The sequence below is a fragment of the Larimichthys crocea genome, chromosome III (genome assembly GCF_000972845.2).
Source record: "Larimichthys crocea isolate SSNF chromosome III, L_crocea_2.0, whole genome shotgun sequence".
NCBI classification, from domain to species: domain Eukaryota; kingdom Metazoa; phylum Chordata; class Actinopteri; family Sciaenidae; genus Larimichthys; species Larimichthys crocea.
The window spans coordinates 11,159,176-11,173,756 of NC_040013.1; positions in this window are offsets into that span (position 1 = coordinate 11,159,176).

The following is a 14,581-nucleotide window of genomic DNA, read 5'->3' on the forward strand; positions in this document are numbered from 1 at the left end:
ATCATGGGTACCTCGGGCCTTATAAATCTTTTCAATCAGCAACTTAAGACCTTCAGTGACTAGAATGATCATTCACTGGTATATAAATTGGATTACTTAACAGATTAAGTGCTTCTATTCAAGAATATTTATTGAATGAGTCAGGTTTAAGACAAATGGAACAAATGCTGAATAAATAGTTAGCGAGGTGCGTGTCCTTGGTGAACATTTGAAAAAAGACAAGATAAACACTGTGAGTTTCATGTGAAACTCGAGATGACTGTGTTTAATTGGAAAAGCAACTTTCCCGAGACTTGTGACACGTGTGTGATTACCATCAGAAGACTGAAGATAAATGGGCTGCTCTTTCTCCTTTCCCACAGAGATATAGGCCTTGTGTTTTGATCCATGTCTTGTGAAAGGAAGGCTCTCTACCCAATACTCTATATCCTGAAACCCAGTTCTAATGGGGGGAGTAGGTCTGTCTTGGTCAGACAGACCTACTCCCCCCCCTACTCTTGGTCAGACAGACCTACCACCCACCTGCACAATGGCCACCTTTGACTGGGAAGCCTGTAAATGAATTGGAGGCGGGAGCAGAGCAGAGGCCAGGGGAATATCTGATGACTAAGAGGCTGTGAACGCCACTGTACACGACTGTGTGATTAATGAATGCAGCATCATCACAGACTGGCCTTCACTCAACGCTCTTAGGTCATCACCTCCACTCTTGCTCTTATGTTACAGTGTGGATCAGCCACGATATATCTAAAAAGGGGGAAAATGTTTAGTTGAACACATGGATCATGTCCTCTAAATGAAGCAAACTTGCATGTCATTTGGGTATTTTTTTTTATAGAGTCAGTGAGGTGTGCTACAGTCTGCGGATATTGATCTGGAGCCTTATGTCTTGTGTGCTGGCTCAGGGTTTATTTGCAGCTGCTGTTACTGGAAATGGATCCCTCGAGCGATCTGGATTCAGCTGATCCAATTAAACGCTGTGAATAATTGATCTGACAGTGAAACTGAGCCCTGTCACATGGGAGCGGTGACATCATCATTTAAGGGTTGAAACCATACTCCTGTGCAGCTGGACTGCCCCGGGTCGTTTGTTCCACAATCAGTCCACTGTATCTGATTACCGCCTGTGAAGGACACAAAGCAGACCATGAGGACTGAAGGGGAGGTTACACTGGCATTATCACGCTCAGCAAGACTGTACAAAGACAACAGGCTCACTGATAGCCAGGGCCTGGAAACTCATGAGATTGTCACATGTTGCAGTCTGCAAACTTGAACCTACTAAACTTTGAGAAATTAAATTCTGATTTCATCCGGTTAGAAAAAAAAGTGAATTTACTTTCGATATTTTTATTTCCTTTCTCACAGTCCTTATTTGCCTCTCGTCAAGGTGCTGTGCGAACTGTGCTGCATTGCGTGCTACAAAAGCCATTCCTACACAAGACCTCCATGTGAACCAGATGGACTCTGCGTGGGTCGATTATCTTCCTGGCCATGAAATAAGGTGCAAATAGGAGCCATCTTTGACCCTGGCCTTGGAGGAAGCTTAGATTGTAATATCTAATGAAACCCCTCCAGAAAGGTCTGCTCCTGCCGCTCGCCACCTTTTCATCTAGATCTGCGTCGCAAATGAGAAAAGGAGGCTGTTGAACATCCAACATCTTGTCTGAATTAAACTCGAACCCTTGGGTAGGAACAGGGGGAGGTCTGCTCTCCACGTCTCCCCTTGGTTTCTCACGGAGGGAGGAAAGGGTGTGGGGTCCCGCTTACAGCTGACTCTCATGCTGCAAACATTTTGCTGGGCTGGCACTTCTGATCTGGTCATAATGAACTCATGGGCCTGATGAAATCATCCAGAGAGTTCCTCTCCATGTGGCCACACAGTCATTATGCATCACTGTTTAATATCTAGGTTTGTGAAGTGGCATTAATGCTGTCTGACTGTGGAAAGTCTAGAGACTCATCAACCAAGCCTGAATCAGACAAAGGCATGACAAGTTTGTCCACAGCAGGTGTCTGGTGTCTTGGGACTAAAAGGATTCCTTTTGGAGATTGCGTATCCATACTTGTGGCACATAACTACAAAGCTTCCATTGGTCAAATGACAATGGGCATAACAATCAACTGTAACTAAATCAACTGATTTCAGTGCAAAATTCAGATTCCTGGAACCAGATTAGCGATGGGTTAATTGGTGTTAGTGCAATCCAGGATACCTGCAAATTCTCCTCCAGGCTCCACATGCACACATTTCAATCTTTTCCAAAAATGTCATCTTCTGTGGTGTTTAGCATGAGCTGCCTAATCGTAACCACAAATTAAGTAATCACAGAGGAGAAAAACTCTTCAACTGGGAAATACACAAAAGCTAATTTCTTTAATTAATAAGAATTTCAAGTTGAATGAGTTGAGCTCCTAACATCTGTTATATACAAACAAATGAATCCACAAGTAGAGGTACAGAAATAATCCAATAAATATTGGTCTACAGTACTGGTTTGCTGTAGGTTTTGTCTGGGTTGTCACCTCAAGTATCAACTGCCGATCTGTCTCAAGTTCAGATAAACCTGATTCAAGTATGCTTCTTTTTGACTCCTGTGGAGAAGGTTGGCAAAAGCAAATATCGCCATGCCCACACATTTCTCCATGAATTGAGTCATTGGAGCTTCATGTGGGCAACAAGGGGACCCTGTCAGTTAATTAGACAAGGGTGGTGATGGCTCCATCCATCACCTTACGTTTTCTTTCACTCTGAGACAAGTCCAGTTGGAACATTTCCCTCATCTGTCAAACCGGAGAACATTTCCAACTGCAAAGACCACCAATGGGTGAAATTTTTTTGAGCAACACACTGACATGAGCTTGACCTCCCAGGAAAGGTCATGTGGTGTTACCATGGCAACTGAGAACACCACCGGTATGTTAAAAAGGTAGCCAGAAGGGGTGCAGGGGGCGTCTAAGCTCAATCCGTGACTGCAGAATTTCCGTGGGCGGGTGTGGATGCATGTTGAATATTAAAATATTCTTTCTAAATGAAGTAGCTGTGCCTCTATTCATTACACCACTCTGATGTTCCATAACCATTAACATCTGTTAAAGCCCAATATGCACCACAACACAGATCTCTGGACAAGGAGGGTATTTTTAGACATGTACTCATTAGCGCTGAGAGATCATTTGTAATGAAGGACGGGAGGGGAGAAGGAGGCCAATAACACAGTGAAAGATGGTATCCATATTCAAATACCTGAGGAGCGAATGGGTTTAACTGGGAGTGAAAATAGTGGGGGTGAGATGTGAGGGGCAGGTCAATCAAAGATTTTGAGGAGAACGATGCAATAAAATAGTCGGGGCGAGGTCAAGGAAATTTTACAGCACATTAGACATTATCTGTAAGCTTCTAGCTCTGTTTCTAAAACATAGACAACATATGTAACCTCTAACTATTAACATTTGCTTATAAAACTGCTATGTTCCCATACCAAGGATCAGACCCATTGTTCTCGCAGGGATCAACATTCCTCCAGTAATTCTGCCATAATTTAAATGAGCTCATCACTTCTATTAGCAGAGAGGCTATCATTCAGAATCACGCATGGTATCGATTAATGAACTTACCGAGAACTGTTCAATTATACCACTCTGAAATGATATATATCCTGCAGTCAACATGTTCTATATTTTCTGTTTTGGTCATACATTGGTGGTATTGAATTGTGGGAGTGTTATCTGCTTTTCTATAATGGGATTCTGTTTTAATTTACTGCAGGAAACAAAGTGCCATGCAATCCGTCTCTTTCTCCAGGTGGAAGTTAGATTGTATAAGAATATAGTGCCATTGTCTTACAAAGTGAGAACACAAACACAGATATGGTGGCAGACAACCATGCTACCTCCCTTGTTCCTCCAGCTCTTACAGTGGGATGCAGCCTGATACAACAGTGCCCCCTGGAGGAACCAGTGTTGTCAGTCAAAGAGTCTGTGAACTTAAAGCAACCAGAGGCAAATCCAGGTGTTTCTACAGACTGAAAATGATTCACAATATTATGTTTATGTAATATAATTACTGTGGTGTACTTAACTGAACATTTTTCTAAATGAATATACTGAATGCTAAATGTGTCATATAACCAAGCCAAGCCGAAAAAATAAAGAGTAGCAGAAGCCATGCAGTCTAAATATGCTTTCCCGTGCCCCAGCCTTGTCTCACCAGGCTGGCGCTGTCACTGGCAAAACAGGAAAACACAATGGAGTGATGGAGGGACTCATTTGCCAGAGCGGCCTTTGCTGCCACACAATTAGCAGCAGAACAGTGGGCAGACCAAATATCCAAGTGCCACTCCACAGGCAGGCCAACTTGGTCTGAAGCTCCAAATGGAGTTGGCCAATTTGGCCAGTGACTTCAGTGGCTTGTGAGGCCAGTCATTGTCCTCTCAGACAGCCGGCAGATGGGAGAGAAACAGGGCCAGGTGCTGAGAAAGAGTCACTGATGGAGTGATAATATTATAATATCAGTATTAATATTTATTCATGATTGGGGATTAAAACATGGGATGAAATCCACCTCTATCTCTAGCACTAATCCAACTGTTTTACTAAAAAAGGGAAAAAGTGACAGCTAGAGCAATGAATATGGATATATAACTATGAATATGATGGTTATGGTATAGTTTGTGCAGGGGTGCAGGGGAGTGACATGTTACAAAGGCTTCTAACTGAAACTGAACCATGAATATTGGTCAAGTCAAGTGGGTTTTATTGTCATTTCAACCATATACACAGTACACAGTGAAACACGACAACATTTTGGACCAAGGTGCTACATGATTAAACATATTGCAGACAGGACTGCATTAAAGTGCACACACTTGGAGTTGTATGTTCATATGCTATATATGGTTATATACAGGGTAGCTATAGTGGGGATATACAGTACTGAGGTAGGTATTGAGTCAAATTAAGTAGCAGTAAAGATAAAAATGCATGGATCTACATGCAACATGCATATTGTATTATATCTGTTGTTTGACCTTCTAGCAGTATTGACCATTAAACTGCACCTAAGACCACCTCCAATTTAGGGTCTAAGTGTAAAATGTTCCACTTGTATCATGGTCAAAATAATACCCAAATTATAGGGATCCCTGTCTTAACATGTGCTGAGCTGAGAGAAGATTGATCACTCTCTGTGCATTAAATAGGTAGTTGGATTTAGCAGCCCGTTAGCTTAGCTTAGCATAAAGACTGGGAAAAGGGTGAAACAGCTGGGCTGGCGCGTCCATCATGTCCATGGCTCACTGATAAACACTGGTTAAATGGTGAACTGACATTTTAATACTTTGTGTTTTTTTCTCGAATAAATGTGAAATGTTAATGAGTGAACTTTAGAAGTGTTGGTAAATTGATTTTGTTACCTCTGGCCAAGCTGGACTACATTTACTGTACAGGGCGGTAACAATCATCTCAGTGGTAGAGTGGGTCGTACAATAACCCTAAGGTTGGGCGGTTTGATCCCCATTCTTGCTTCCTCACCACAGCCAAGGTGCCCTTGAGCAAGGCACCATACCCCACCAAAATCCGCTCCCTGGGCGCTGTAAACTGATAAAGTTAATAAAGTTTCTAAAATTAAAATCTCATCTGTTTCTCAGCAACAAAGTGAATATCTGCATAAAATGAAAATCAATTACTAATTGTGCTCTAATTTTTTATCTGAAGTATATTTTGTGGCATCAGCACACAAATTGAATTATTACATGTTTAAATCAACAGAAATAAGTGAAAGGCTTCAGTGTCTCAGTCACGTCTGCCAACCTCAATGTACAATGCCCATGCACAGTGCTGTCATAAAGAAGATGGTGAGCGAAAGTACTAAAACAAGGTACAGATATAATAGCCCTTAGAATATTATAAAGAAAGAGGTGTCAGTTATCAATATGCTACCATTGACTACTGCTACTACTACAACATGTGAGAAAGGACACATACATTTCCCACTCATGTTGCTGTACGTCCTTCAGTGGAGATAATGTGCAGCAGGGAAAAAGCTCTTAGGGGTGGTTTTATCTGTAATGTTCTCTGCAGAATGACATGCCTCTAATGACAGAGCACAGCATGCGCTCATAGAGAAAAAAAAAACACTTGATAGTGCTTAGACCTTGATGGAAAATAATAAAATAAATAATAAATTAATGCAGACAACAGGATGGTGAGGGTGAGTCAGACCACAGGGTGTTGATTTCTGGGAAAGTGGCTCATGAGGCTGGAAGTACGAAGACAGATGGCCACATGGTGCACCGATTCCCCTATGAGGCTTCGCACACAACGAGAAATCCATTTAAGAGATGGCTCTCTGAGTGTAATGCCACAAATTTGGGTCTGATGAAGAACACAGGAGCCACGTGCCAGCAATGGGGACTCTCAACCATCCCTAAAAGGATTTCCGAGAACCCAGATGTGTCGACCATTGAATTTGATTCGACAGTGTTTATCCCTTAAGGGGCTTTTAAAGGACACCTGATCAGGTTATATACAGTTCACAGAGAGTTTCATATACATCAGAAATAAGATTGTACTGTGTCTCCATGAATACGTGCTTTGAAAACAACCAAATATTCATTAAATCATCTATCAAAATGCTGAAATGTCTGGAGCAAAATGAGTGGACTGAATCACACACTGACAATACAATAAGAACAGTGTTGGAAAGTTATTGAGGACATTTACTCAAGGACTGTACAAATCTATAGTATTTCCATTTTCTGTTACTTTATGCTTCTACTCAACAAGTTATTTAGAATCAGATTAATAATACAAAACAATCAACAAATAAATTATCTAAATATATGTAATGTATAAATACATGTATTATTATAGGTTAAGATAAGACATGCTACCTAGCAGTAAAATTAAAGTTTTACACACATTGATGTATTCATAATTATAATCAGTACATACAGCAATATTTTATACAGTAATTTCAAATGGGACATTTTGCACTAGTACTTTTGGTACTGTATTTTAATGTATGACTTGTCACAAAGTGTTTCTACACTGTAGTATTGCTGCTCTAAAGATTTGAATACTTCTCCCATCACTGACTAAGTGATGAAAACAAGCAATCCAGTTTCTAATCAGGCTCTGCCTGCTCCTTTGTTACCTGCTGACACACTGAATCTTTCCTTACAAAAGATTCACTGGCTTTGACTGGTATTGATTTTTTTTTTAAAGGCACCAGACATAACAGGCTTCTCTCCAGTAAGGATCAATACATGTATGTAGAGCAGCTTCTTCTATAAAAGGAGCCGCAATCAATCTCAACTCCCCAACCCTTGTAATGAATTACATTACATGTATGTTGTGCTTATGCTCATGCAAGACTAGACTGGACCAACACAAATATGAAATGTATTGCCTTGGGGTAGTGTTTAGCTCAGTTAGTAGAGCAGCCGCCCCATGTACGAAGGCTCAGTCCTTGCTGCGGAAGCCCAGGGTTCGAATCTGACCTGTGTCATTCCCAATCTCTCTCTCCCTGCATTTCCTGTCACTCTTCAGCTGTCTCTATTAAAATATAAATTGAAAAGGCCAAAAAAAGAAGATATGAATTGCCTTGAAATTTTATACACACATTTGTGGTTACCAGAGGATGAATCCCAATGACTTCAGTGATCCCCTGACTTTCCATCCAGCAGTATGAGGGATGAAATTAAATTTAATAATATGCAATTTATGTTGTGTTTTTATTAACTTAGAAGCCATTTATATATCCAGAGGGAGCCGGACAGTTGCGATCTGCAACCTCACCGCTAGATGTAACTAAATCCTACAAATTGGACATTTAAGTGAAATTACAGTTGGTTTTCCGTGAAATTTCTAAGAAAGATTCAAAAGATAGAAGGAATAAATTTAGAAGTTATGGATCAAAAAGACTGAAATGGCAAAAGAAGAAAAGTATGTGACTGAATGATGAAATTTACTGGTGGTTTCACATCCTCCATATAATGTGGTGGGCTCTTTCATTCATACACTATGATATGCTTAACATGTTTAAGCAAGACTTGATTTGCTGCTCTCACCAATCATGTTGTTGTGAGTCACCCTCCAGGAAAAGCAAAATCCAGATAAAAAGATCAAAGTGTTATTAGTAAAATATGCTCTAAATTCATCTTTGAAACATACAACCTGAAGTGACCTTTCGCTTAAATGCAAACAAACCCACTCAGGCAGAAAAGAGGTTTAACAGCTCTCAAACACAAGACAGGCGGGCTGATTGCAGAGAAGGAGGCAGAGTGCGTCTGCTTTTCCAGGCTGTGTTGGCTCGAGTGAAGCCAAACTGGACACAAATCATCTGGGGCACCATCCAGAGGGGTGGGTGTGTGGGTGGGTGGGAAGGCTGAGCAGATAAAACGAATCCTAAAAAGCTCCTGGCAGCTGAATAAAACAGCCCCAAAGGCTGTCTGTCATGGCTTGGTGTTCAAGCGTTGGCCCCCTGTTTCTGTTTCTGGCTTTGTTCATGTCCTGGTTTCACAGCCTCTTTCATCTCCCTCCCTGCCTCTCCCATAGGTGTCTGTGTAATTACTACTGACACAAAGAGGAAGAGGCAACCATGAATCCGCAAACATTACAAAAGTAATTCATTCCTGTCCATTCACTCTATCTTTCAATTCATCTGCCAGTTTGATGAGCTCGCCTTTTTCTGTCTTATTTTTCTGCAACCAGAGTGCTTTGTGCTCAGGTAATCACCACTGCCATCACACTACCTGAATTTACTCTCACTTATCATTTCAATTATGCAATGAAGTCACCTTGTGTGAACATGCCAGCGTTGAATATTCTAATTTCTAGACTATAAACACTTAACAGGCATGGAGCATGAATCCTATCTCGTGGCTTCAGTCTGCAGGTGCAGATGTAGAAGTAGACACCACCTTTCTGAATCATTTCAAAGCAAATAAAATTGTTACTTTTAGAGAACTGTCTGTTGCCTTGTATTTACCATGGTTGTGATATATTTATGACAGCATTAAGGATGCTCAGATGTCTCTGTCCTTGATTCGGAAGGATCCGTCTCGCAGTAAACAACATTAGTGTGGGCGGCTGCAGTGGGTACATATTGTAACCTTCAACTCTCACACCTGTCACAGATAAAGACACAAACTCTGACACCGAGTGCGCCGTTTAGATTTTTTTCCCCACAGAGCACCGTGGTACCTGTTTAAGTGCAATGTTTTTTTTGTCGCTTTCTTTTTTTCTTTCCGCATTCCTTCTGAGAAATCCACACTTACATCATGATTGCATCACCTCACACACTTCTTTCCTGTGGGCATGAAATCGGCACAACAGCTGGGCTGTCAGAAGGTGTCATTTCTGCAAAAGAAAACAGGAATAACTGGCTGCAGAAGCTTTCAGAGGATCCTCCTGACACACTGCTGCCTCCCCTGCTGCTGTGCTATGAACATCTAAACTCCAGATGGGGCTGACTCTTTGACTTATTAAAGATTTAACCAGGTGAGTCTGCCTTGTGCCCTTGACCTTTAAAGCTGCGCGGTGTGGCAGTCAGGGATTTAAGGGGAGCAAGAAGTTGAAAAACAACAAAGGGAACGCAATATCATTTGTAGTAAATTACTAACCCACACAAAGTGACACAAGGCAGCCTAAGTCAAGTTGTTCTGACAGCTCTTTCAGCTGCCACACAGAGCAAGCCAAGAAAAGTCAATGAACACTCAGTGATGTGTTTACATAAACTCTCTAAAACATCTATTCTTCTGTGGGAGTGCTTCATTTTATATCTAGATTTCTGCATCAAATACTGCATCTTCCATGGTTTCATGAAGATTACATTAGAGAAGATGTGTTTGAGTTTGTTCACATAAATTAGATTGACAAAACATACCAGGACAGGAGTGTGAAAAGAAAAAGGCAGAGATGCAACAGCTGCCACAGTCTACCCAGTGGTGATAAACAACAACAGCTTAGCAGAGAAATCCTGTGATGTGAAAATGTTATTTCTTCTATCTGAGAGGCCTACTCTCAGGAGACAGTGGGGTGGTACTTTTGAGGAGTAAACGCACGAAATAAGAATGAATATTGTAATATATGAGGGAATATTTGGCTGGTGTGAAGCAAAGTTTGCCAAGTCTGTTGTCTCTGATTTACAGTGCATTTATTGTCGACCAATTGGGAGTTCTCACATGAAATGAGTTTTATGTAACCAGAGTACAAGAGCTCGGGGGAGGATGGATGTACTGTAGGTGTTGTGAAGAGGATGTGATCTCCTCTGCTGACTGAAGCTGAATCAGGTGGATGTGAGTGAACACAAAGGAGCTCACGTATACTCAGGTCAAGCTTTATTATAACGGCTTGGAAGGAAAAATGACAGCAGAACTTTTTGTCCTATATTCAGTATAATCTCCAGGGGGAAGAAAAACACTGCAAACTATATCTGGTGAAACATCCTCTTGTACTTTAACCTGGTGTAGTCTGTGAAGTGCACAATGTGAAATAAATCCAAGTGTGATGCCCTATGTGGCATCCTCGGAGTGTTTCCCTTCCTCCTCCTCTTCTCTGGGTGTGGTTTCTCTGTTTGCAGGTGTTTTCTATTACATTACTTTGGATTAGTAGTAGTATTTATGCCACTGCAGCCAGGTACTCACTCACTTCTCTGATCTCTCTCCGGCTTTGGTTTGGTTTAGTTTGATGCTTTAGGTTGTCCTTTGCTTTTGTTTCACACTATCAACACTTGCACACTCACACTTCTTACTCATGCACACCCTACACCACTGATACCACTGCTTTTACACACTCCATAACAAATCCTTTATGATTGTTTAATTTGGTCTAATCTGGTTTAATTTGATTTAATAAAGAATTGTTTAAACAAATGTACATGGTGTGGACTCCCTTTCTGCCATGACTCTCAGAGCCAGGTCATGACACAAGCTTTTTTTTAATTCTCTGAATTTGTACCTGACATCCACTTAGCATTTTATTCTTCCTAATACTATCTGAAGACTGTTGTCATAATACTTCAGACATCAAATCCACAGCTGGTTAACATCCTGGTGTCGGCCCAGAGTGAGCAGCAGTTGAGTAAGCATGGACTAAATAATAATCTCTCTCATGTTGGGAGACCAGTAAGTTTCGCATTATAATGGTATTCAACACGTATAGAAATAATCACTCAGTTAATTCACAGGATTTAAGCAGAAAGAATTGAAAATATCTGTTGTAAATGTAAATTTAATCAGCCAGGATTTTAGCAATACTAAGGTCAGGAGGCTAAGTCCCACAACACACCATCCTCATTCAAATTTTGAACAAAAATCCATATATATAGAGTCTTAAGAATTTATTTGAATGTGTCATATTTTATTTATTCAGCTATTTCATTTCCCAAAGCCTGTATCAAAACATTCTCTGCACAACAAGGAATACTATTTTGGCAGGTCTAGACAGACAAGGATGTCTGAAAATTCACTGAATCTGATCTATCAAGCACCATAAAGGGATGGGACTTTGAACTGGGTGTACAGTTCCCCTAATTGCCTTTTTAAACATAATTCCTTTTTAGTAGCATTTGAGTCTAAAAGTGCTCATTTAGTTACTCATAATGTCTTGGATTTTCCTTTCGTAGAACTCACAAACACTCTGAAGCCTCATTACCACAGTGCTTACAGTGCTCTAAGAGTTGTAGTGTTTAAAGTTTTGTATTTTTTAACCCACTCACTACGACTCATGAACTGAAGCAGTTATGTCGCAGGCTACAAAACCAAAAAATGCAAAGTTGTGCCACCCCTTTCAAGTCAATACGATCCACTGTTAATTTAAAACTACTAATTAAAAGCAGCATAGACAGTTATCTTTGTGAGGTCCTGTGAGGCCCTCCTGGAAAAGCTTTATTTTTTAGATCTGAAACTGTGAAATGGTTGGTAAAGTTTCCATGAATTGTAGTCAAGTAAGTTAAAATGCACTGGTATGGCCCTTTAAACAACACTGGCAGTGTTTCTTAAGTGGAGTGGACAGTGGCAGGATGTGGTTCTGGAGAGGTGGAAAGTCCACAGTAAAAAAGCCAAGTGGGGCCTGTGGCGAGGCACAGCATGTGTTCATGCTCCAGTTAACTGGAGTTCACCAGAGGTTAAGCGAAACAAAAGAAACTTCTATAATATATGTACAGGCAGGGAAGATGGCAACACAATCTGACAACTTACGTGGATCCTCAAGTGTCATTTTGATGTCGGCTGGTGGGCGATAGTTTTGTCTTTGCAGCAAGTCTGATTCCTAAAACACACAGAGCAGAACAAACTCTGGTTTCTGTTTCTGCAATGAGGCTGCGCACAGAGTAATCGTTTGCTCCAACCCCTGGGACTTTAGGGAGACAATCTGCTGCTGTGCTCCTGACTGGTGAGTCCATTTTACCCCTGACTACATGGTCCAAGCCACTGACTGGAGCACTGCTTCAGTGCCCATACTGCTCTCAGAGGAAGTGACCTCAATACATCCAATAACCCTGCTCACACAAGCGCAACAGCTGTGGAAGATTGGAAGCATACCAGGTTTCTTATCTTCTAAAATGAGAGAAAGTACATTGTTTTGCGGTGTAAATGTCAGGGGAAGAATAATTCAAAGTTTTCTCATGGAGTTCATATCTAAATGACATCTTCAAATAAAAAAAAAAGGAAAGTTCAGCTATCTGTTGTTGGTGTCATTGGGGAAGTGAAGAAATATTTAATCACAATAAATTTACACTATCACATAAATATAGCAACAAAACCGGACGCACTTTATTTATCTTGGGAAAAAATGGCTGAAACTGACAAAAAGTTTTATGATTTTATTGTTCTCATCCCACTGGTTTACAGCTGCATTAATCAATATTTTAATATTAAAAACAGATCAAAATGATTACATGTGCTGTGAAGAGTGTTGCAGCTGTTCTACAGCATGCAACTGTTTAAATTTATTCTCACCGCTCTCATCAGCTGTGATAAACCAACTACTGTAGCAGCACAGCACCAAATGGCAGGTAGCTATTTGGTGCTACCTGCAAAACAGCTAGAAACAACAGTAGCTAGTGAACATAGTAGAGCATTTATCAGCGGAAGAGACCAAAAATATTGAAAATACTGGATCGACATTCATCATATAGACTCAAAAATGGCTTGATTAAATCATCTTAATGACTGATAATCCATCAGTGTCCTGTTTTCAGTTGGTTGTTCTGCCCCTAAATGGCCAAGAAATTAATTAATGCAACTTTTGCGTCAACAAAGAAACTCAAATTAAATAGTGAGTTCAGAGGGACCCTCTGGAGTGGAGACTCTCATAAACCTCCAGAGATCTGAGGCGACTGTTAGTGTGCAAGGTTCAAAATATCCTGTGCTCTCTAGAGGGAGGATAAGGTGATCCTGGATAGAACTACCTTATTTCAGTAGCTTTTAACCCTCCTTACAGCTTCTGTCACCACCACATTTGTACAGTGGGTCTATTGGATAGGGCCGTGACAGAAGCTACCACCAAGTAATTCAATCTGCCAGCAGTCAATCCAACAGTATGGCTTCTATCCACAGGCACTGAGCTAAATTTGAGCTTTACAGTTGAGATTGTTGAGTTAACACGCTGAGCTGCAGGAGCTGATTTGTGCTGATTACCAGGGGCCTAAGTGACTCTGTGCACCACGGCCAGGTGACTGTGTGGGATCCTGCATTTGGCACTTGTTACTGTTGTTTTCCACGGAGATGCTAATCATCAACCATGCGCTAGAGGCATGATTAAATGTCACACAGCTCCCTCGGTTTGGCCCTCTCACTGTGAATAAACCTCTCGCCCACAGGCTGTAGGGAGCCTGGAGTCTGCAGACACACTCTGAACAGCCTGAGCTACACAGAGCCACAGCTCCCCCTACAGGTCACATTACAAAAGACAACAACAATGAGGTCTGCGTGCACACTGTAGTTTTACATTACCCCAGACTGCTGAACCATTATGCACATTTTGGACGTTGGTAAATGATTTGTTGCTTCACTCATCCCAAAACACACTGTATGTGTAATCCTACTTATTATAGTGTTGTCTTTGTTGCTCTTGTTCTTTGCTCTTGTCATCAAAAGAAATCCTGGGATATAAAGTACATGATGAAGGGCAAGACTGCCCTCATGTGGTGTATTTAACTGTATAATGTATGGATATCTTGATCATGGGAAACAATAGCCAATAAAGCAGTCTCAGGAGTTTCTTAGAGTTTTACATATGTGCAGTTATCAAGCAGATGTTTGTACATTTTACGGCACAACTGCTTTTTTTTTTAACAAAACAAACCACCTTTGATATGAATTTGGTGAGCTTGAAATAGTATATTACTGCTGTATTGTAATTATCTGTCAGTATAAAAATGTATCTTTACATATTAAATTGAACACACATGCTGCAAAAGCACTGCAGTAGTCTAAATGTGTCATACTTTAACATAAAGCATGCAAATACTGTGAAAGCTGTATTATTATATATAATTTATTATACTTGTATTTAAATGCCATGTGAATTAAAATCCATTAAAGAAATTAGACATTTGCATGAGGGCAGTGGTTAG